The following is a 26,062-nucleotide window of genomic DNA, read 5'->3' as shown; positions in this document are numbered from 1 at the left end:
ATATCGGTTCAAGGTCTCGGACATAATAATTTCTAATAATGGCCCCCAGTTCAAGAGCCAGCATGTTGATCGCCTAGTCAACTAGTTCAGCTTTGAGTGAATGTACTCAACTATGTACTACCCTCGAGCTAAGGGGTTTACTGAGGCATTCAATAAGACTTTGTGTGGGCTGCTTCAGAATTCGGTGTCAAAGTTAAAGAAGATCTGGCACGAGAAGCTGCCCGAGGCTCTGTGGGCCTATCGCACTACCACTCGTAATGCTACAAACTCCACCCCTTCTTCCCTAGTGTTTGTAGGTGAGACAGTCCTACGCCTTGAAATTCAAATACCCTCACTCCGTGTCGCCATACATCAAGGACTAATTGAGGACGAGAGGGCCAAGCTCCACTACTAAGAGCTGGATGCCCTTGACGAAAAGAGACTAGATGCCCAACAGAACTTCGAGCTCAATCAATGAAGAATGAAGAGAGCCTTTGACAAGTTTGTCAAGGTTTGTTCATTCACTCATGGGGACCTAGCCGTAGCAGTCAAGAGACCAATCGTCATGCACGGGCGGTGCAAAGGAATGTTTGAGCCTAAGTGGGAGGGTCCATTCGTAGTCAAGAAGGTTACACCAAATGGGGCCTATTTATTGGCAAACTCAGATGGCGAAGAGGCGATGGCCCCCATCAATGGGTTGTATTTAAAGAAATATTATCCCTAACATGGCCCTAAAATGTGGTGTGTGCATTAGAAAGGTAGAAATGAAGAGGAGAAGCATCAAGCCAATTCAAAGGAAGTTCATTTCTTTTATTGCATTGAAAAAGGTTACAAGTTACAATGAAAATTCCATTCTCATGGAAGTTAGAAAACTCTCGCATCTGAGGATAAGAGGACAGTTACAAACCGAATCCAGCCGTGTTGCTCTTGCATCTGAGGATAAGAGGACAGTTACAGACCAAGAGAAACACCCTCCTCATGCAGAAGAAGCAAACCCACCAAAGAAGTGTCTGCCCCATGAAGAAGTGGTAAAACTACTTGGAGAAGTTAGCCTCGGTCCTGCCAAGGAGAATGGTTACAGGCCAAAAGAAAAAGCCAACCACTTCTGAGTCAGCTTCAATTCATCTGATGAGAAGACTTCTCTAACAAGGAACTGACCTATGATGGAGAGCATACCCTGTTCACAATGAGCGCCCTTCCAAAGAACAATATGGACTTCATGGTTGTGATGGAAGACTTGGCTCCAAACACACTGCGGCGGCAAGGCCTCCCCGCTTGCCATCACTTTTGAACCCCGCAAGACATCATCATCAGAAGCCATCACCGTACGCAACACAATGTTACGTCCTATCATCACCACGAGAAGGCTAATGCCACGTGAGACTATCGCTGTGAGCCTCATGCCCCCAAATGTGGCTATCACTGCGTGTGACCTATGGACATGCGAAAATGACACTGCACGCAACTTAATCGTATGCGTGACTTTGAAGCATCCCAGTTCCCACTGTTCCCAATTTTTGTGGGGCATTGACTCATACGCCTCTTTGATTCCCCAATAGACACCCCTTGTTGGGAAGTTCATGCAGAAAAACCTACTCTGAAGCCTTGGCTCTCTCTCCCTAAAAATCCTTCGATAAAAGAGTAAAGTGGGGTCTCTCCCCCTTTTATACCTTACAGTGCCGAAGACTTCCCTCAACAAACTCAGAATGGTGCGCCAGTTCTCAGCTCTAGATGGCGATAAGACTCGGCCGGGTCGGGCCAAGCCCGACGCTCGAAGCATCGTCACCGTGTGTCTCACCAAGACTTGCACCACGCTCTTCAACAACACTTTCGTTGAGCACTTCGCCCTGGGGATTATCGTCATGTGCTTCGTTCAGGCGATCATCGTCACGCTCCCCGTCAAGACCTTTATCGAGCGCATCTCATCCAGAGGCTATTGTCGTACGCCTTGTCAAAGATTATCACTATGTGTTTTTGACAAAGGGCTTGTCGCGTGCTTTACCAAGGCACTTAACACACCACCGAGACTTGTTGATGCATACGCCACTCTACACTTAGTGTCGCACGCACGCCTTGGCATTTCCCTTCGGACCATCGTCCCTCATCCTCAGGAAGTTCATTCCTTGCATCACAATCTCACTCCTCAACGAGCCCATTTTCTGGTGATGGCTCTATTCCCCATGGAATCTCTTCCCTCACTATAACACAGTCTGCGCTGCATGACCTTAAACTGCACTGCCACAGTCCTAGATGTATGACTTTAACTGCATAGCCACCGTCCATGCTGCATGACCCTAAACTGCATAGTCATAGGCCTTGTCTCATGACTTAAAACTATGCGTCCATGGTCCAAACTATACGACTTTAAACTATAGCGGAGGTCTAGTTTCACGACCTCAAACTACAAAGTCCTCATCACATGACTTTAAACTTATGACCAGGGTCTAGCTGTGTGCCCTTAAACAATAGTGCACATCCTGGCCGCATGACGTTGAAAGGCTTAGTACCATGATCCAAACTATATGACCCTAAACTAAAGCGAAGGTTTAGTTGCACGACCACAAACTGCATGGTCCTAGCAGTATGACTTTAAACTATGTGGCCATGGTCCGAGTAACAACACCCTAAAACTATAACGTGCAGCCCATACGCATAACTCCAATTAGAGCCCCAGTAGAGTTAGATGTATGCAATGGGCGTAATTACCCCATCATCCTCTGGGAGTCAAAGCCATCCTTCCTTCAACCCACGGTGGGGTTCATCTGTGCTCTAGCCTATCAGAGTTCCATGCACACCTACATTCATCATCCCCGTGGAGTCACAATGGCCTTCCTAATCCCAAGAGATGCCTCTCCCGTTTACTACTCCTCGTAGGGTCACAACCTCTCTCTACATCTCTTCATGTGTATAGCCTCAACTATCTTTATCCCCAAGGAGTCAGATTGTTATCCACATACCCACCCCCATGCAGCCCTACTAACATGGCGACTCGTACTTGGTCCATGCGGCATGACCTTAAATTGCACAGCTATGGTCCAAACAATATAAACTATAGCGGAGGTCTAGTTGCACGACCACAAAGTGCATGGTCTTAGTTGCATGACTTTGAACTACATACCGCGGTCCAAGCTATATGACCTTAAACCATAGTGCACGTTATGATCGCATGATGATAAACTGCTTCGCTCAAGTCTAGGAGGCATGACCTTAAAGACACCCCATATGCACACACACCTCCCTTTTTACGTTCATCGTTACGCACGTCCTCCCTAACCGACCTATTCATCTGCGCACACTACTTTTATTGCCTCCCCAGTGAATGTACGTATGCACACATTCCCTTTAAGTGCATCTTCACACACGCCTTTCCTAGTCAGTCCATTTGCGTGTGCATACTGCCTTCACCATCATTACCTTCTTTCATCATTCTCCAGTGAATCTTACCCATGTTCACAAAATGGCCAGCCGTCTCACGACCCAGTTAGTGGGTAACTATCATTCACTCACTCATCAACTCTCTCCAAGCAACTCTATGCCATCTTCCCAAGTGGGTTAAAGTCATCACCAGACTCACTCTATGGGCTCTTCAGACTACCGTTCCTTACCGTTACGGTCCACCTGTATGACCTTATACTATAGTGCACATCCTGGATGCATGACGTTAAAAGCCTTTGCACAGGTATCGAATGCATGACCCTAAAACACACCCTCTTTAAAAAAAAAAACAGACATGGCGTACACTTGACAAGGGAACGCCATGAGTAAAAATGATGGATGGGCATGGTCATGAAACCATGAGTAAGAGAGTTCCGTGGAAAAAGAAGCCCAGGCACGGTGAAAACCCTGAAAGGGCACCGTGGGAAAAATGGACGAAAAGGGTGGATATGACCATAAGGTCATAGTAAAAGAGCCCATAAATAATAGAAGTTGGTAAAAACCGTCATCATGATGCCACTTTCCCTATTCAAGTGAAAACCTGCAAAAGGATGTTGAGACAGACAAGGCTGGATGACGCACTTCCACAGCCTTAGCCAGCACCCAAGTTTCATGGCTCATCAGGGAGTGACAAACTCATAAGATCTCCCTGGTTTCAATGGCTCATTAGGGGATGAGACCCTCATAAGATCCCTCGCGACATGGCAAGTTGACGCACTTCCATAGCCTCAGTCGGCACTCCTTCATCTATGAGTGAGAGCACATAAGATCTCCCCAGTTTCAAGGCTCATCAGGGGGTGAGAGCGGCAAAAGATCTCTCGCGACATGGCTCATCCGGAAGTGAGAGAACAAAAGATCTCCCTAGTTTCGATCTCCCCAGTTTCAACGCTCATCAGGGAGTGAGAGCACATCAGATCTCCGTAGTTTCAAGGCTCATCAGGGAGTGAGAGCATATAAGATCTCCCCAGTTTCAAGGCTCACCAGGGAGTGAGAGCGCATAAGATCTCCCCAGTTCAAGGCTCATCAGGCGGTGAGAGCGGCATAAGATACCCCACGACATGGCTCATCAGGGAGTGAGAGACACATAAGATCTCCCAACGACAACAAGAGTCCTCGAGGGTGAGGACGATGACCAATCCCTCCAAAAATGCATCATGAAGGCAAGAAATTGATGAAGCCAAGGTCTAACCCCTTGCCTACATGGGACCAGACTACATGGGACCAGACTTTCAGGTTGAGTCAGAAGTGCCCGACTGGACCCTGCTAGACGGAACATACAGGAGATACCTTGAGCATTAAAAGAAAACTTGATGTAGCAGGAAACAATTCCAAGTGAAGGTTCGTAGCTTTTAGCCTTCAAAAAAGGCTTGGTTCTGTACGAGGAGGTCCTGACAAAGGCCTCATGCTCTGGAACCGCAGATAGTCTCTCGACGCGTGGACTCCAACAAAGAACCCTCAAACTTCCAGAATGATTACACTTCTCAATTATCTTGAAGAACAACATTCGGGGGGGCATGTTGTTGGAAGGTATTTTTCATCAACATGGGAAGCCCGCTCAATAAAGGCCTAGCAAGTAGTGGAAATTCCAACAGTCCAAGAACAACCCTAAAACTGGTCAAGATCTTCATGAGGTCTCTCAAGAGTCTCCTCCCAAGTTTTGTCGCATTCCGATATGTCTAAAGCAGTGCAGACTGAGAAATAGTTTCGACAGAATCAGCCTCTAGCACCCCGAAATGGACCCCTATAATTAGAGCTACATCTTTAGGTTCTCAAATTGTTGTGGGACCACCACCACTGGATTCATCATGGTTGAAAACCCCAGGGGTCAAGTTTCAACTCAAACAGATGCTCCAAGAAGACATCATAAGCAAAGGATTGAAACAGGGGGAGCCACACGCTATTGTCGTGCGGCCACCTTGCAACACTACACCATTGAAGGGGCAGTCACGACCAGTGACCTTCGACGCTCATATCATGACTGTCCCACAATGGATCGTGCTTAAATTTGGTGAGCATGTTCATCTAGTCAAGACGAGCGATTCGATATATGGCACGCCCGTGGCATTACCCGAGCGGGAAGAAAATCTAGAGAGAAGTTACTGATCCGAGAAGAAACTGTAAGAAATTTAGCAGTGTCATGCCTCGTTAGAGCAGCTCAATCACAGTGCTCGCGAGCCCGATGGACACGAGACCATTTATATTGCGGGCATAAGGTCTCGGGCCATATCTGACCTGAACCCCGTACATGAACAATGGGCGGATTCTGCACACAAAGCCGACAAAAAAACTACAAATTTTTTCGCCATAATCCCTAATTCAGATCAAAATTCCAAACTTGCAAAATCTTTGTTCGGCCACGGAATCAAGCCCGTTTGGTACCTCGCGATCGTAGCAACATGCTTAGTGTTATTCACTAAAGAAAACAAAGAAAAAATCAAGGAATGAACATACTATGGATCCAAAGTATCAAGATCTACTCAAAATTCAAGTAACATGATCGTGCACTAAAAACACGATCCATGGCTCGAAGTTGGTATCAAATCGATCGCCATGCCTTTCCTTATAAGAAAACAGTCATCTTACGATCAATCGGGCATCAAAATGACCCCGGATCAGCCATGCAAGGACACGTATGTCCTAGGCCAACACATGGGCTGTTCTGAAATTCCACTACTTATTAGGAAGGGGCAAATCTATCATTTTGCATGCTATTTTTTTTTTTTTTTTAAATCAATTTAATCTTAATTTCCAACAATTAGGGTTACTTTTGATCGTCCACCCATGTTTGGGGAACACTTATATATATATGTACCATCATTGTACGCACGGAGATATAGAGAGAAGATACATAAGACATATACAAACACACAAGAGAGTTTTCACTTAATACAAGTTTCTCTTTCTTACCATTATGGTGTTACACATGAGAGAGAGAGTGAGATGAGAGAAACTTTTGACTTGTACCCCTAATTGGTTTGATCTACAAAGATTTTGGATTTAGTCATAATCATCAAATTATATCCGGTCCCGTTTCCACTTTTCCGGTTATTTATATATAGGGTTGAAGTAAACCTTCTCCTTGTTCTTTTTCTTTTCTTCTTCTCTCTCTCCTCTTCCATCTCTTTTCCTTCTTCTTCGTCTGAGTTCCTCACAGAGGTCATGCATGGTAGTGGAAGTGTCGTGCATGCCTTTCCCTTAGTCTCACAGGTCACACATGGCAGTACCATGTGCAAGTCTTCTTCCCCTTTTGCTCATCTGCCACTTTCTCCCAGTGAAGTCTGTAGACGGCACTGCCCATCGTCGCCCATAGACGTAACTATGACGTCTCCATGAAGAACTCAGATGGTGAAGCTTGTTGCCACTTACGGGCGTCTTCCTCTGTTGCACGCCTAACGTAGAAGGTGATGCCTACCGCCGCCCGCTAGAGACTCTGACAACAATTATCGCCGTTCGCGAGATTCCTCTACTCATCTGGTGCACTTCGTCATTCTCCCTCCGTCCCGCGCCTATCGTCTTGTGACCTACGAGGAACCATCACGGCGTGCGTTGTTAGGAGTCAACACCATCTAGAAGGGATGCGTCGTCTCCTTGCATTATCAACCGTGATTCCATTCAATGTTCGAACCTTCCCCTTTTTTTTTCTGCCGTCTCTCTTCTCTTCACCTCTTTTCTCTTTTCGCTTGACTGAGGGTAGACCTAGCTTACACTGCTGCGCCGACCTCGATTTTAAGTAGTATTACTGTTGTGCTGCCGGTGAACCATGCCCGTCTTGCTGCCACTCCAAGTCGGTGACTTCTAGCCGTCTTACTAGTCTCTCCCCTCCATCAAGTTCTTTCCCCCTTTCTATCTTTGATCTGACCTTGCATTACATCGCTTTTTCATATGAATGTGCATTGCCTTGTGACAAGGGTGGGTCCCTCGACCCACTTGTCTTACAAATTGGCCATAGAAGTGTTGTGCAGAAAAACAAGAGGACTACAGGTCAAGGGAGGCGATTTCGAACCAGCTCAAGCAGCTGGGGGACTTTCTTCGTGATCTAAGGGGGCACCCATGAGAGCAAGCCCGAGTAAGTCCCGAACCTACCTAAAATTCCTCTCTCATCGGTTGGTATACCTGCCCTTGCCTTCGAGCAAGGTTCCGAGAGAGTGATCTCAAATCTTGAGTTCACCAGTAACTCGAGACACGTGCCGTCAGATCACCTAGATCCAAAGGATGAGATCGAGGCTTCTAACCAATAGGCGCAATAATTCCTATGGGTGACAAGATCAGCTTCTTCTTGCTTCTTCATAACAAGCATGGCGAGAATTTGTTGTTTTACCAACATTCGTAGTAGGGTCAGGACCCACTCCTTATCAACGCTATAGAACTTTTTCCGTTCTCTACTCAATAGTCCTTCCCATAAAGGTTTTGTCGCGGAGGCACCTTATTGTAAGACTCGGGTTGTTGTTGACCTGCCTAAGGTATCCCTTGAGGATTTATGGGGTTCACCCTTTTGGAGAAATCTAGGATTTGGGGAGAGTCCTTCTTGGGATCCGGCACGGATCATTCTTTTCTGCTGATTGCCCCAAGAATTGGAGCGAGCATTGCCAGAGTTTTAATTGTTTCCCTTGCTTTATGATCACACTTGGGGCCAACCACGATGCTTAAAGAGGCTTTTTTTGTAGATTGCTTTAAAGATCCAATCCGATATGGAAATAGGGTTTGAAGCTTTGATATGCAAGGAGACTCCGGCGGCATGTTGCGTACACATGTTTGGACAGCATCAATCTCAGGCATAGGGGTGGTCGGGTGCACAACCAAGTCTCTCCATCTTGTAATGAATTGATCAACCAGCTCATCCAAGCCCTGGTTCATTGTGAGAAGCTCAATGGCTTGCACTTCTCTTTCAACGTTGTAGAAGCGCTTATAGAACAAGTGCTCCATCTCCTCCCAGGTTTGCACTGCGTTTGGGGAAGCCGTGCATACCACTTGAATGCCGACCCGTTGAGAGTTTCAACAAATTGATGGAGGAGGAATCTCCCATCTGCCGCTGTCTCTTGACATGCCGAAATGACATGAGCGATATGATGGTGAGGGGAACTCATGCCATTAAAGATAGGGAGCCTCCACTTCTGGTAATTGGGGGGAAATGGAATCTAGTCAATGTAGGATGGATAGGGCTTCTGATACAGAGCTGTATCTTGCACGCCCGGGATCTGTCCGCCCCCGCAAGCTATGGCTGACCATGGCGTCGATGTCAGCCTGTGAGAGTTGATGAAGGGAAGAGTGGCCGTGAGAGCTTGGGGGAGGTGGCTTCCTTGGTCCTTCTCCATCTGGATGGGGGAGTTGTGGAGAATTAACCCCATGATGAGATGAGTTCTCAAGGGGCTGGGCGCTTTCACTCAATTCGAGCTTCTCCATTGCTCGGTCTATCATACTCTCAAGCCGGGTTAAATGATCTTCATGCTTGTAGTTAGATTGCTCGATGAACATTACGCTGACTTTCTCCTCGAGGTGGTCGGTCTTTTGCAAGGTTAAGATCTTACGTGCCCGTCGGAATGGGTGCGGTACGTCCGTTAGCAGGGGTTCAACATGGCCAGACAAAGCTCGAGCCTTGTATGAAGACCGGGTGAGGACTGGTTCGTGATAGTCTTAGGACCGCAGGAACTATAGGGTTGGGTCATCTCCTACGACACTGATAACTATTCAGAATTCTTGCTTTCCCAATGCAGGCTCTGTTGCTGCCTGTAATGGGAAGAAGGGGTTCTCGACCAGAGGGTCCATAAATTTACTTACCCCTAATGTGTTGGGTCCTTCCTTTGGCATGATTTGCATGCCTTTGTCATGCTTGGCTCTCAAGTTCTGGTATACTTCCTTTTAGAATGGAGATCGGGACCGTGATTGTGGATGATTAGCCTTCTTCAAACATGTCAGGGTCATCACCATGAGGTGATGCAAGGGATGCGAGCCAGGAACAACAGTTAGTTTGGGCTTCTATCTTGTCTTAGGGAGAGATGGGGATGGACAACCTTATCACTAGAGGGAGTCTTTGCCCGAGCTCCTTTGTGAGCTCGAAAGGCAAGATGGGTCTGAAGAGGCCACTATCAGAGGGTACTCTTAGGGAAGACCTTCGAGTACCAGGTCTTGAGTGGTTTGACGGGAGCAGAAGGGAAAAACGGGGCAGGAGACAGTCGTCAATGACCTTTCGGTCGGGAGTTGTGGTAGTCTATGGGGGTGGCACGTGTGCGCCCCTCGAAGAAGGATTGCAGGTAACTTGGGGGTCGATACCGGTTCGAGTAGTAGGTCCGAGTACCGTGACCATGTGTACATGAGGGAATGGCCTTATGACCACTTCCCACGGAGTGCGCAGATATGTGCAGAGCGGGACGACGAGGGGTCATCTCTCGTGTGCTTGGGTAGGTGCCACAACAGGGCTGCCTCGAGCAGTGGGATGCATATGAAGAATGTGTACAAGGCGGGTCCAAGAAGACCCAAACCTTGACAGTGGTTCGAGGCAGCTTGAGGGTTGCCCCGAGGTGTGGCTCAAGTGGATGAACATGGAGTCAACACTCAGAAGGAAGGTCGGGAACGACGCTCGTGGATCCTGTTCCTGAAGAAAACTCACAAGTGTGGGGATTAGAAAATCCTCAACTCGGATGAAGGGATCAAACAAGCCCGACGACAAGTGTGTGTGTTAAAAAAAAAAAAAGCAGGAATAAAAGAAAGGAAAGTCAAGCAAGAACGATCCAACGATGGGGTAACATGTCCCTAGTGGAGTCGCCAAGATGGTTAGGTGCCTCGATCTCGCCCTCTGGGTTGGGAGGACATTGTGGAATTACTCCAGGTTCGCGTCGAGCCGGGGACTGAAGATCTCTCTCTAGGCAACCGCATAAAGACGACACAAGCAAGAATACTAACCAGTGAGAGAGGAATTTGATTGTGAGACAGGACTTACCTCACTGGGTGTGCAACACACTCGGGCTGCTTGCGTGGGCGCCCTCTTAGATCATGAAGAATACCCCCATGTCCTGAGTCTGGTTCGGAATCACCTCCCTTTGACCTGTTTTATCTTTCTTGCATTCACACACACACATTAGAGACACAAACAAGTGGGTCAGAAGACCCCACCTTTTCTTTGGGTAAATTCACACAAGTGTATACATTTAAAACGAAAATGAGGGAATAATGCCATTGAGTCCATGTCAAATGGACAGCCTTTCGGCATCTTCTTAACAGGGAACTCACGACAGTGTTTCTTTATAGAGAATGAGAGAAATGGGGTGACATGGAGAGTATGCGAGAGGGAAAAAGAGAGAAAAGAGGAACGAAGACTAGTTTGGCTTTCACCTAGCTCTCCAAAAAGAAAGAGGAAAAGAGTAGAAAGAAAGCAAAGAGAAATGAAGGAAAAGAGATGAAAGATAGAAAGAGAAAGGAATAAAGAAATAAAAGAAGAACGAAGGCTAGTTTGGCTTTCACCTTGCTCTTCAGAGATAAAATGTACTTTTGGAAAAGAGAGAAAAGAGGGACGAAGGTTAGTTTTGTTTTCACCTAGCTCTTCAAAGAAAAACAGAAGAAAGAAAATGAGGGGTAGTCTGTTTTTCATCTATTCCTTCAAAGAGAGAGAAGAATGAAAGAGAAGATAATGGTTAGGTGCCTCAATCTCACCCTACGACTTGGGATGACCTGGCGGCACGTGTGTCGAGTTTCAGAGGAACTCGGGACATGAGATCGCACTCTCGAGAAACTTGTTAGGAAGCAAGGGCAGGTACATCAACCGATGAGAGAGGAATTTAAGGTGGGATCGAGACGTACTCAGGCTGACTCATGTAGGCACCCTCTTAGATCATGAAGAAAGCCCCCCAGTCCTTCAACTGGTTCGAAATCGCCCCCGTTGTCCTGTACTCTCATGCTTCTGCAATCACACACACATGGTTAATGTTTCAAGACAAGTGGGCCAAGGGACTCCACCTTATCTTTGGGCGAATGTACATAAGCATGCACATCCAAGAGAAGAAAGGGATAATAAAAGGATAGAGATTTGGGTGAAACGAAGAAAAAGAAGCGATATAACAGATGAAAGGAGGGAGAAGGATTTGATCAAGCAGTTGGATTGGCACAGTGGCTAGACCAGTAGGTGATTGGCCCAATATGGAAGTAAGATGGAGACGGTAACTCAGACCGGCACAACAACATTATTACTAGATGACAGAACCAACACCAACTAGCCTGACACGATGGCTAGTCTGTTGTGACAGTAAGACAGGCACGATAACTCAGACTGGCACAATGGCATTATGACTAGCTGACGAAACTACCATGGCAATGCTAATTTTAATCTTCCTTGGTCAAACGAGAGAGGAAGAAGAAAGAAAAGAGAAAGGAAAGAGAGAGAGAGAGAGGAAGATAGAGGAAGAGAGAAGGAGAAGAGAAGAGAAGAGAAGAAAGAATATGGGGAAAGAAGAAAAGAAAGAGAGTGAGAAGAAGAAGATGAAGAAGAGAGGAGTAGAAGAAAGGAGAAGAGAGAAGAAGAGGGGATGAAGATACAGAAAGAAAGAAGAGAGTGAGGGAAAAGAAGAGAGAAAGTGAAGAAAACAAAGAGAGGAAGACAAAGAGAGAAGGGAGAAGTATGAGAGATAAAGTCAAAGAGAGAATGAAGAAGGAAGAGAGAAAGACACAGAGCGAAAACATGGACGATGATGGACTTTCGTCATCTATAACAGGTGAGAGAGAAGAGGAAGAAACATGGACGACGATGAGCTTTTTCCATCCATGACGAAGAAGAGAGGAGAGGAAGAAACATGGACGGCGATGAACTTTCACCATCCATAACAAAGAAGAGAGGAGAGAGAAGATGCATGGGCAGCAATGGGCTTCTGCTATCCATAACCGAAGAAGAGAGAGAAGATGCATGAGAGGCAATCGGCTTCCACCGTCCATGACAGAAGAAGAGAGGAGAGAGAAGATGCATGGACGATAATGGGCTTCCGTCGTCCATGATAGAAGGAAGAGGAGGGAGAAAAAACATGGACAGTGATGTGCTCCCACCGTTCATGACAGAAGGATGAAGAGAGAGAATACATGGATGGCAATGTGCTCCCATCGTCCATGATAGAAAGATGAAGAGAGAGAAAACATGGATGACGATGTGCTCTCGCAGTCTATGACAGAAGGATAAAGGGAGAGAAAACATGGACAGCGGTGTACTCTCGCTGTCCATGACAGAAGGATGAAGAGAGAGAAAACATGGACAGTGATGTGCTCTTGCCGTCCATGATAGAAGGATAAAGGGAGAGAGAAATGATGTTCTCCCGCCCTCCATGATAAAAGGATGAATAGAGAGAAAATATGGACGGTGATGTGCTCCCACCGCCCATGACAGAAGGATAAAGAGAGAGAAAATATGGACGGTGATGGCTTCAATCATCTATGACATGAAAGAGAGAGAAGAAAGAACATAGATGGAAATGGACTTCAACCATCCATGATAGGAGAGAGAGAAAGAAAGAATACGGACAAAGATGGCTCCCGCTATCCATGACATGAAAGAGAGAGAAGAGAAAGAACATGGATGGCGATGCGCTTTCGTCGTCCATGACAAGAGAAAGAAAATGGATGGACGACAATGGGCTTCTACTGTCCATTACATGAGAGAAAGGGGAAAGGGGAAAGAACATAGATGATGATGAGCTTCTGCAAACTATGTCAAGAGAAAGAAAATGCATGGATGGTGACGGGCTTCCGTTGTCCATGACATGAGAGAGAGACAAGAGAAAGAACATAGATGGCGATGGGCATCCACCGTCCATGATAAAGAGGGCAAGAGACACGAACAGTGACTCAGTCCACCACTGGGGTTAGGCCTGACTCACTGTTCATGTTCTAGGAGGTAAGAAAGGAAAGAGAATATCATGCAGAACGATAGGTACTGTAGTGCATGATTAAGAAGGAGAGAGCAAGAGAGAGAAGAGGGAGAGAGAAAGAGAGAAAGAGAAAAGAGAGGAGGAGAGAGAGAAAGAGAGAAGAAAGGAGGAGAGAGAAGAGAGAGAAAGTGGAGAAGAGAGAAAATTACCTTACCGAAGGGTACCGACCTTTCTTCTCTCTCCTCCCGCACCCACAATCTCAAAGTAAAATCCAAAATTTATTGATGGGCATGAAGAATATAAGAAAAGCCCTTTACAATTAGGTTTAGCATGTATTAACAGAATTGGACCCAAACAAGGGTGGAATCCCAAAATCTATTGTAATTGATGATAATTAAAATTATTTTGAATTAAATAAAAATCTAAAAATAGGGTGCAAAATGACTTTTTACCCCTGCTCAACAATTCATGGAATTCCAAACAGTCTTTACTGCTGCCCTAGAATGTATATGATCTTTCATGGCTGATTCGAGGTTGCTCCAACACTTCGTTTGTTGAAAGATGATTACTTTCTTATCTAGCTCATTAGGGCGATCATTTTGATACTAACTTCGAACCACATATCACGTTTTTAGGTCACGATCACGCATGGATCCTGGAACTTTGGATCGATAGTGTGCTCTTTCCTTGATGGTTTTCTTTGATTTCTTCATTGAATCGCACTGAGCATGCCGTCACTATCGTGTTGCAACAAATGCAGCTAGATTTTGTGCTCGAACGAAAATTTCGTAACTTTTGGGTTTTGGCCGGAATCTAGAATTTCGATGGCCGAAATTTACAGCAACTTCAACACCTTCATGTGCCTAATCCAGTCGTTCATCACGTGTGAGGTTTAGATAAGAGATAGCCTTAGAACTTATGCATTTGATGGAACTGGTCTTGCGTCGATCCGATGTGCAAGCGTCGTGATATGGAGGCTCGAGTTGGTCGTGATGCTACTAAATTTTCTGCAACTTTTGTCGCAAATTGTAAATTTCTCTCTAGGTTTTCTCCTTGCTCGGGTATCGTCACGGGGCGTGCCACATATTGAAATGCTCATCTTGTTGAGAGGAACACACTCCAAAAGGTTTGAGCATGATCTAACTGAAAAAGAGTGAGATACGGGTCTTCGAAGTTGCTACTCATGACTGTGAAAAAATTTACCATTAATGGTGCTTTGTTGTAGGAAGGCTACACGGGAATAGTGTGCAGCCTACCCCGTTTAGGTATTTTACCCATAACTTTGTCCTGAAACGTTTGATTGAGCCAAAACCTAACCCATAAGGGTTTTCAACCATGACAGATCCAATGGAGGTGGTCCCATAGCTATTTAGAGCACTAAAAATAGAGTTTTAGTTACGGAGTATGTTTCAAGGTTCTAGATGGCGATTTTTCCAAAATTGTTTCTTTATCTGCACTGCCTTAGACATGTCAAATTGTGACAAAATGTGGCTGGTGGCCTTTTGATATCCTTAGAAACATTTTCACCCGTTATGGGGAATTCTGAGACTGTCAAGAATTCCATTGTAAATCAGGGCTTTATTGACCGACTTCCTCTTTTATTCCGCCTCGGGCACCCAAGGTGCTGAAAAATATCTTCAAACAACTTGTCCTACCGATTGTTGTTCTTTGAGAGAAGCAAGAAGGACAAAATTCAAACAATTTCCTCGGCTTTATTACTTTTTTCCTTCTAGCCATAGGACTACATGAACACCAAGGAGATATCCATGCACTGTTGTACTAGGATGTTCAGACGTTTGGATGCAATGTACAGGTCCATCCGTTGGTACTTTTAAGGGGAGAAGAGACTTTTTGGGGATCATATTGATGTCCTTACCCTCAAGGGACTGTTTGTGATTCTGACAGCTGAAGATTTTATACGGACCTCGTTGGTCAGAATCTGGCCTGTCTGGCTGCCAACTGCCATGCTTTAAGTCACTTCTTCCCATTTTCTTTGGGTTTCTGTATTTTGGATAGACATCCAAATAACCCTTCATGGGTGTATGTGTTGCTACACTCAGGTTTTTCTTTACAAACAAGGTACCTTTATGGTCCCTATCTTAACGGGTCAAGTCGGGGGCTTTGTGTTGGCCTGTCTCCAAGGTCTGGGCATGTCGGCTAGGAGGGGTTTGGCGAGGCGGACTCTTGGCGAGGCATCACCCAAGAGTATTTTCTTTGCTTTACAGTTAGCCTTTAGGAGCGTCTTTTGTTTGCCATTGCGATTTTCTTTGTTTTGACATTTGTTCTTGATGGTCTACTGAAGGGCCTTCGGTTGGTGACCATTTGCTTTTTGCACCAGATAATCCATGGCGGGCAGGGTACCTTATTTTTGAGGTGGCCGGCTTTGAGCTCAACCCCACTTTCTACTAGCAGTTTCAACAGATCAGGATACCTCTCTTCTTTGTCCGAGGTGACCCCTGAGGGCTCAATCCTGACTGCTGCATCCCCGGTCCAAAGTCATGGCTAACTTGGCCTTCTTGGGGGACCATCAGCATCTTGGGGTGCATTAGTGACCTCCTAGGAATGGTGCTTTTCTTCATGAGAGTTGTCTTGCCTTCTTGGCGAATCATCTGTTCTTTGAGTTCTTTTGCAAATAGACTCAAGCGGTCGAAATCTTTCCTTAATGCTCGTCATTTTGGGTCCTGGTATTGTGAAATCAGGGATTCTCTTTTGGAGGCAGGTTGAAGCCGCCTACGAAGGTCAACGCTGCATCAACCTGCTTATTAGTCCAACTGCCCTTTGCGGATTTTCACTTGGACTTGGAAAGTGTAGCCGTAGAGAAATTTTTCACCAACCTCCTTTTATATGGGGCTCTTTTAGCCATGACCTTACGGCCATGTCCACCCTTTTCTTCCATTTTTACTCACGGTGCCCTTTCAATTTTTAACCATGCCCGATTTTTTTTTTCACAGAACTCTCTTACTCATGGTTTCGTGACCATGCCCATCCGTCATTTTTACTCATGGTGTTCCCTTATCCAAGTGTACACCATGCGCATTATTCTTTCTTTTTGTCTTTTTTATTTTTTGTGAAGGTGTGTTTCAGGTCATGCCTCCGGGACCTGTGCAAAGCCTTTTAACATCATGCTGTCAGGACGTGCACTGTGGTTTAAGGTCATACAGTTGGACTGTGGGGGTGGTGAATGATAATCCATGGAGGTCATTGAGTGAGTATGGTGGTGATTTGTCTCACTTTGGGGGAATTGCACGAGGCTGTTTGCAAAAGATGGATGATGTATGGATGGAAGGTGGAAAGTGGTGACCCACTTGCTGACGGTGAGTATGGATAGCGGGATGGCTCACCGTTTTATGAGAGGGGGTAAAACTCGCTGGGGAATGATGAATGGTAAAGAAGGAAGATGGATTTAATGAGAGTTTGATGAATATAGTGCGCACATTATCGGGTCGATTAGGGAAAGCGTGCACGAAGACACACGTAAAGGGTGTGTACGCATGTGTGGGGGCATGTTTAAGGTCATGCCTCCTGGACCAATGCACAACAGTTTAACGTCATGCTGCCAGGACGTGCACTATAGTTTTAAGGTCATATAACTTGAACTGTGGTTGTGCATTTTAGAAACATGTAACATGGACCATGCAGTTTATAGTTGTGCAACTGGACCTCCACTACAGTTTAAGGTCATATAGTTTGGACCTGGCTATGCATTTTAAGGTCATGCAACATGGACAACGTAGTTGAAGGTCATACAACTAGACCTTCGCTACAATTTAAGGTCGTATAGTTTGGACCATGGCTATGCAACTTAAAGTCCTGCAGCTACAACCATGCAGTTTAAGGTCGTGCAACTAGACATCTGTTGTAGTTTAAGGTCATAGAGCTTGGACCATGTAGTTTAGGGTCGTGCACCTAGACCACTGTGTTGATTGCCATGAAGGTGGAGCTCCATGGGAAATGATGCATGAATGGCAATCCGACTCCCTAGGGATAAAATGGTTTGGGGGCTTAAATAGAGACGATAAACGGAAGAAGACTTCACTGAGGATTAGGGGGTAAGTATGACTCCTTAAAGGTGAAAAAGGAGGCTCTATGGAGAATACGTTCATAGAAAGGTAACCCGACTCCTTGAGGATAAGATAGTGAAGGAATAATGGTATGGTGTGAAACAGATCCACTGAGGATTGAAGAGGTAAGAACGACCCTAACTGCACTAGGGATAATGGGTTGCAGTATGGGTGTGACTCCTACTAGGGATGTGGGGCAATGGCCTACTCTTGACTCCATTGGGGATGACAGGCCACGACCTGGGTGGAACTCCACTGGGGATAACAAGTCATGGCCTAAGTGCAACTTCACTAAAGATAGTGGTAGGACACACCCAGCAGTAGGCTTGAATGGTTTTAGCATTGACACATACAACGTTAGCACAGGCGGCGGTAACACACATGGTGCTAGCAGGTGCAGTGGCGACACATGTGGTGGTAAACTTGAAACACAGCGAGCGCTGGCCATAGCAGGCGCTAATTCTTGAGAACATAGTCAACGCTATGTCTTTGAGAACACTGTCGGCGCTGGGTCTTTGAGAACACAGCCGGTGCTGGGCCTTTGAGAACACAGCTAGTGCTGGGCCATTGAGAATAAAGTCGGCACTGGTTCATTGAAAACACTATCGGTCGCTAAGCACAGGTTACACAGATGGCAGTGGCTTGTGTTCGAGAATTCTAGTTGGGAGAGAGAGGATCAGAGAGAACACAGGAGGTTGCAGGACACTGTGGCATTGTAGTGAGCCAAATAGGGGGTTCGTCGTGACGCAAAGGCAAACTCCGGCCATAACTTGGGATTGTTGGAAAGGGAAAAAGGGGTGGAAGTTACGGTAAGGAACTACCGGCAAATTCCTTCGGCTTTTTGCTAGTTTTCCAGTGGTTTTTGCTATCGGGAAGAAGAAGGGCAAGGTGTCACAATTGATTTCCAGAGGAAAAGAGGAGTTTCTCAACGAGAAATCAAGAGGTCGTGGAAGGAAAAAAGCCACTTGAAAGGTTAACAATTACGGGGAGACGAAGGGTCGCTGGGAATTCGACCCATTGTACGAAGATGAGGGGTCTAGAGAAGATGCACAGTCACCAGAGAGACAAAGAGTCTTAGGCAACCAAAGGGTCTTAAGGAAGCTGGAGGTTCATCGTTGCGAGCGAACACGAGCAGCGATAGAGGGCACAGTAGGTGTTAGGCCCTTGCCAAACACAGTCGCCGTTAACCCTCAAGAAACACAGTCGACGCTGGGCGTTAAAAACACAACCGACACTAGACCTTAAAAGCCCAACCGGCATTAGCCCTTAAGAAACGCAGCCCGCACTGGGCCTTAAAAACACATCCGGCATTGAGCCTTAGAAACACAGTCCGCATTAGTCTTTGAAGACGCAGTTGGCATTGGCCCTCGAGAAGCACAGCTGGCACTGGGCCTTAGAAAAACAACTGGCATTAGTTTCATGTGGTGCTTACCAGTGCCTCAGTCGCGCATAGCCAGTGACATGGAGTGCACGATGCTAGCCACGTCCGACGGTTGTTCAGCAAGTTATACCCATCTGTCGTTATGCTAGGCGACAAGTTGTGTGTGAAGGTTATTGCGCATAGCGCTGAGTCATGCGCGACAATGTTCATGCACAACACTGACTTAGATAGGTAAAGGGAGGTGAACAATGGTAAGGCCTGCCTTATGTTGCCTGTTGGAAGCTAAGTCCTCAAGCACAATTATAGACTCCATGTTGTTCCATGGAAAGGCCCTCACTATGAACAGGGTAAGTTCTCCATCATATGCCAGTTCCTTACCAGAGAAGTTTGCTTTGTATGTCTGATTTGCTCGATCAAAGCGCTTCTACCTCCTCTTATTGTGAGAGCCACTTTTGGCCTGTAACCGTCCTCTTCTCCTTAGATGCAAGAGCAACGCTGGGGGTCAACTGTTCTGTTTTCCTCAGATGCAAGAGCAATGCTTAAGGTTGACTGTCTTCTTTTCCTAAGATGCAAGAGCAATGCTTTGGAACAACTACTGTCTTTTTCTCTGATGCGAGAAAAATATTGCATAATAAATTTAAAACCTCCCTAGTAATGGGCTTTTTGGCTTGTAACCCCTTCTAATACAATAAAAGAGTTTAAATTTCATTCGAACTATCTTGCTTCCTTTTCTTTCCCTTTCTTTTACTCTTAACACTTTTCGATTGCACATTGGATCCTTCAAGAGTGTATTAGGGATACTAATTCTTCAGGTATTGCCCATTGATAAGGGGCATCGCCTCCTCCCCATCAGGATGTGCCAATATATAAGACCCATTTGGTGAGACTTTGTTGACTATGAAGGGGCCTTCCCACTTAGGTTCAAACTTCCCTTTACGTCGCCCGTGCATAACTATTGGCCTTTTGACGGCTAGAACTAAATCCCCACCGGTGAATGAGCAGACTTTGATAGACTTGTCAAAGGCTCTCTTCATTCTCCCCTGGTCGAGTTCGAGGTGTTGCTGGGCTTCAAGCCTCTTTTCATCAAGTGCATGCAATTCATGATAGTGAAGGTTGACTCTCTCATCTTCAGTCAGTCCCTGACGAATGGCAACCCTCAACGAGGGGAGTTGAATTTCAAGGGGTAAGACTGCTTCACACCTATAGACCAGAGAATAAGGAGTGGAATCAGTGGCATGTCGTGTGGTGGTGCGATAAACCCATAGTGCTTCAGGTAGCTTATCATGCTAGTTCTTCTTTGTCTTTGATACTGCCTTCCTTAAAACACTGCATAGAGTCTTATTGAAATCCTCGGCTAAGCCATTCGCCCGAGGTGGTACATAGTTGAGTACTTCCACTCTAAACCCAACTGATTAACCAAGCGATAAATATGATGACTTCTGAATTAAGGGCTGTTTTCTGATATAATTTGGTTAGGCACCCCAAACTGGTATATAATGTGATGCCACACAAAATTGGCCACTGTAGCCCCAGGAACATGCTTGAGGGGCATTTCTTCAAACCATTTTGGGAAATAATCTTTCATTATTACAATAAAGACATGACCCATTATAGAAGGAGGGTCAATAGGTCCTCTAATGTCCATACCCCATTGAAAAGGGCCATGATGCCATTGTAGAATGTAGAGGTTGTGGAGGCTGATGAATGAGGCACGAATGCATTTGGCACACCTGATATCTTTTGGCTTAGTTTAAGGAATCAGCAACCATCGCAGGCCAATAATACCTCAGTCTGTGTATCCATTCATAGAGCTCAGGGGCGGACTAATGTAGTCAATAGATGCTTGATTTTTTAACACATTTTTCAGCACCTTGGTCCCTGAAGTGTAATATAAAGGAAGCAGGTCAATAAACACTGACAAAAATAGTGGAAATTTTGATAGTCTCATACTGGCCCCAGACCTTGTCAAGTTCTTCATTAACACTCCAAAAGGCAACTTGTCAAGTTTCGTCGCGATCAGACATGTCTAAGGTAGTGAACACAAAGAAACAATTTTTGAAAAATTGGCCTCTTGCACCCTAAAATGGACCTCGTAACTAAAACTATATTTTTTATGCGTCAAACAACTGTGGGACCAACATCATTGGATCCAACATGGGCCCTTATGAGTCAAGTTTCGACTTAATCTAGCACTCCAAGACAAAGTTATGGGTAAAATACCGAAAAGGGGTAGACAACAATCTATTCCTGTGTGGCCACCTTGCACCAAAACACAATTAAAGGTGGTTGTTTTTACAGTCACAGACAGTGACTTTCGAGGCCCATATCTTACTCATTTGAAATTGGATCGTGCTCAACTTTTGTGAGCATGTTCGTCTCGTTAAGATGAGAGTTTCAATATGTGGTACGCCCCATGAGGATGCCCCGATCAGAGAGAAAAACTAGAGAAAAGTTTCTAATCTGTGAAGAAAGTTGCAAAATATTCAACAACATCATGACTAACTTCGACAGCCAATTCACGATGCTCACATACCTGATCGATGCAAAACCAATTGCATTATGTGCGTAATGTCAAAGGCTATCTCTGGTCCGAATGCCGCGTGCGATGAATGGTTGGATTTCACACACGAAGGTGTCGAAGCTGTTGTAAATTTTGACAGCCAGAATTCATGATTCTGGCTAAAAACTCAAGACGACAAATTATTCATCCGGACATGAAATTGAGCTGCATTTGTTGCAACGTGATCGTGATGGCATGCTCATTGTGATTCAGCGATGAAAATGAAGTAAAACGTCAAGGACCAGCACACTATCGATCCGAAGTTTTCAAGATTCATCCAAAATTCAAGTCTCATGATCATGCTTAAAAACATTATTCATGGCTCGAAGTTGGTATCAAATCGATCTCCATGCCGAGCCCTAAAAAAAACAATAATCTTTCGATCAAACAGGCATCAGAACAACCCTGGATCGGTCATGGAAGATCACGTAAGTTCTCAGGCAGCAACAGAGACTGTTCTGGAATTCCACACATTGTTAGGTAGGGGCAAATCAGTCCTTTTACACCCATTTTTGGAATTTCTTCTGATTCAATTAAATTGTAATTATCTACAATTCTAGGTAGTTTTTGGGCATCCACCCATGTTTGGGCCCAATTCAATATAAGCATGCAAAGCCAAATTGTAAAGGACCTTGGGTTCATTTCTCTTTCTCTCTCTTCTTCTCATCTCTATCTCTCTTTCTCTCTCTTCTTCTCATCTCTATCTCTCTTTCTCTCTCTTCTTCTCATCTCTATCTCTTTTTCTTTCTCTTCTTCCCATCTCTATCTCTCTTTGTCTTTCTTCTTCACATCCCTATCTCTCCTTCCTCTTTTCTTAAACACAGCTGGAGATGCTTGATGCCGACTATGTCCTTCTCTGTCCCCTTTTCTTAAACACAGTCGGCAATATCTGGCATCGACTGTCCTTCTCTCTCCTCTTTTCTTAAATACAGCCCACGATGCTTAGCGTCGACTGTGTCGTTTTCTCTCCTTTTTTTTTTAAACACAGCCAATAATGCCTAGCGCCGACTATGTCCTTCTCTCTTCTCTTTTTCTTAAACACAGCTGGCGATGCTTGACGCTAACTGTGTCCTTCTCTCCTCTTTTTCTTAAACACAGTCGGCGATGTCTAACACCGCCTGTGTCCTTCTATCTTCTCTTTTTTTTTTAAACACAGTCGGCAATGCTTGACTTCAACTGTGCCCTTCTTTCTCTTCTTTTCTTAAACACCATCGGTGGTGCTTAATGCTGATTGTGTCCTTCTCTCTCCTCTTTTCTAAAACACAACCGGCGATGGCTAACGTCGTCAGTGTCCTTCTCTCTCCACATTAACTAACATAGTTAGCGATGCTTAACATCGCCTGTCTTATCTCTCCTCTTCTCTTTACATAGCTGGAGATGCTTACCATTGCCTGTGTCCCATGCTACCTCTCCTTCTAATATAGCTCGTGATGATTAGCGCCGCCTACGTCTTCTCTCTCTTCTTTGTCTAACCTAGTCAGTGAAGGCTTAGCACTGCCTGTGTTTTCTCGTGCCTCTTCTCCGGCCACAGCTGGCGAGGGCCTAGCGCCTCCTACGTCTCCTCTCTCCTTCCTTCCACCACAGTCAGCGAAAGCACACCTCTACCTGTGCCTTTTCCTTCTTTCTCCTCGTCTTATTCCCATCTGTGTCTGTCTTTGTCCCTTCCTTCTCTCTTCTCTCATAATGTTCTCCTCCTTTCTTTCTCTTCCTCTCGTTGTTTTTATTATCTTCTTCTTCTCTTATCAGATCTCCATTCTTTTTGTTATTCTTCCGTTTAATTAAGAGGGGTTGATATTAGCCTTTCATGGTAGCCCTATTGTCTAGCCATAATGTTGTTGTGCAAGAATTATTGTGCTTGCCTTATAGCCACGAAAGACTAACCATTGTGTCTAGCTAGTCAGTATCGGTATTGACATCTAGTAGTAATTCCGTTGAGCTGGTCTGAGTTACCAAGCCTGTTTTACTGCCACGTCAGGTCAATTACTTACCAGCTTAGTCACTACACTGATCTCCCCACCTGGTCAAATTCTTCTCTCCCCCATCTTTCTTTTCTCATTCTTCTCTCCTTCTTTTTGAATGTGCACGCTTGTGTACGTTCACCAAAGAGGCAAGGTGAGGTCAGTTGACCCACCTGTCTTATAACATTTTCCATATGTGTGTGATTGTAGAAAACAGAAGAATACAGGCCAAGGGAGGCGATTCTGAACGAATTTTACTACTGGGGGGCTTTCTTCGTGATCTAAGAGAGTGCTCACATGAGCTGGCTCGATTAATTCCCGAACCCACCTTAAATTCCTCTCTCATCGGTTCGTCCACTTGCCCTTGTTCTCGAAAGAGGTTCTCGAGAGAGCGATCTCAAAAGTCCCGAGTCTCCCTGAAACCCGAGACGTGTGCCATCCGATCATCCTGATCCGGAGGGAGAGATCAAGGAACCTAACCAGCTTGGCGTCTCCACTGAAGACTTACCACCCCTTAGTCAAGTCGTACTTGTTTGGCTAGTTCCTCCTTTTTCGTTTTTCTATTTTCACACATCACTTATGGCTTGCAGATTCTGTAATCCATTTATCCGAATCGGGGATTTTCTTATCCTCGCATTCGTGAGTGTCCCCAGGGAACAAGTTCCTCGAACTTTTTTCCCAACCTTGTTATTGAGAAAAGACCCCGTGTTTAGATCCGAGGTCTTAACCTGGACAGGTGTAAGGTGGGGCTTAAATGTTCCCCACTAGCCATCTCCACGCTCACGTGGAACCTCCACCAAGACACCCTCCATTGGCAGCACATCTGTTGCCACAGCCAACATGCGCCTAGCCACAGGCAAGTCACTTGTTGGTCGTACTCCCTAGGTACGTCGGAAGGCTGCCCAGTCCCTTTCTGTAAAAGGCAAGCAAGTTGTCATTACTTCTGTGGGTCACCACAAGGCTTCCCCCCACATTCTTGCACCACCACGAGTTTCTATCCCTAGAGGCTCGACACATAGAGACAGAGATCCTATGGTCTCCACCCCTAACACACGCCACAAGGCTCATGGGTCACCCACCCGAGCCACACCTCGACGCAACCCTTATGTTACCTTGAGTCTGTGTCAAGGATCGGACCTTCCAAGGCCAGGTCCTGCACACACTGCTCATATGCATCTCACGACTTAAGGAAATTCAATGAATTGCCAACTCGAGTACACAGGAGAAGAGCTCTTCTTCCTCCTCAGGACACACATACGCACCCTGTAAGGGCAGGCCTCCACCTGTTCTCTTACAGACACCTGCTCGCAGTTCTCGGCCTCCTAAGGCCAGACCACTTGCTCGAATCTGACCAGGTCCCCCATGATCCATCTTCAAGGGGCGCACACGCGTCGTCATTATAGACAACCCCTAGCCCTCGAGTCACGCCTCCTCGAGTCAACCTTACTCTTGCCTACTCCTCCTTTGAGCAAGCATCTTCATCCTTGGTTTTCAAAAACCTTCCCCAAGAGTACCATCCTGAACCAGTCCCGTCATTTTGGTCATGTCTCTGGAGCCCACAAGAGAGCTCTGGGAAAAGTCCTGATGGAAGATCGAGTCCTTCATCCTCTCCGGCCCAAGATGACTTCAGTCCCTGAACCACATCCTTTGCCACACCTGATGGAGACAACACTCACTTGTGCAAGAAGAGTTGACCAGTCGCAGTCCCAATCGCACTTTTGGCTCGTGGTCCATCAAAGCCTCAGAGCTAAGCTTGATAGAGGTCTATGAATTCTGACCAACGAAATGATTAAGGCAATCGGGGCAACCAGCTTTGATAACCCTCTACGCTTGAATCCCTTCTACCCTCTTCAGATGACTAAGCCTGAAGAAGACGTCAATGGGCCCTGCATTGTGGTTAGTGTTATAGAAGATTACTCAGCCACACAATTGTCACAGTCCCAAGACCGTCGAGAAATGGTCCTCACGACATCGACATACATGAGTCGAGCTTAGTAGGGGCCCCTATTGATCGATCTATCGCGCACGACCTATCAACTTTGCAAGCCATCAACCACAATTAACACTGACCTCCCTAGAGAAACAGTCAGCATAATGGTTGTAAACGAGCCTGGCGACTCGTAAGAAGAGCACATGAACAAGTTTGAGGATATGGTGCTCACAATGATGGAAAAGATCGACCGTATAAACACCGCACAACAATATGCTAATCATGAGGTCAATTCTCATCACTCAGATGGTGCACCTCTAAGGTAGCCCCTTCTCGCTGCCTCACAGGACAATTTTGTCCCTCACCCCATCTCTCAGGAAGACATTGATGATTTGGTAACCCATAGCCTAAAGAACAGACAAACTGTATGGATACAGAGTGCAATGCCTTATCAAAGGCCGTACCCTGCATACATTGACCAGGTTTCGTTTCCCTCAGATTACAAGAAAATGAAGTTTCCTCTATTCAACGAAACCACATTCCCGAACCAGCATATTACCCATTTCCAAGTAGCATGTTGAGAAACCGCAACTGATGGGAGGCTCCTTCTCCATCAGTTTGTTGAAACCCTTGACGCCCTAGCTTTTCAGTGGTATGCTCGACTCTCTCCAAACTCAGTACATGGGAAGAAATGGAGACACTATTTCATCAGTGCTTCTAATTAGGTCGAGAGAGAGGTTCAAACCATCAAGCTTCTCACTCTGACCCAAGATCCCGATGAGCCTGTGGACCAGTTCATATCAAGATGGAGAAATTTGGCCACTCTCCATTCCAATCCTATGCCCGAGAAGGAAGCAGTTCAAACTTGCGTGCGAAACATGCGACCTAAAATTACTCTACGCATCGAGGCCTCTAACCC

The sequence above is a fragment of the Amborella trichopoda genome, chromosome 5 (assembly GCF_054954075.1).
Source record: "Amborella trichopoda isolate Santa Cruz 75 chromosome 5, AtrichopodaSantaCruz75HAP2 v2.0, whole genome shotgun sequence".
NCBI classification, from domain to species: domain Eukaryota; kingdom Viridiplantae; phylum Streptophyta; class Magnoliopsida; order Amborellales; family Amborellaceae; genus Amborella; species Amborella trichopoda.
The sequence above is the reverse complement of the archived record's forward strand: the minus strand, read 5'-3'. Positions refer to the sequence as shown.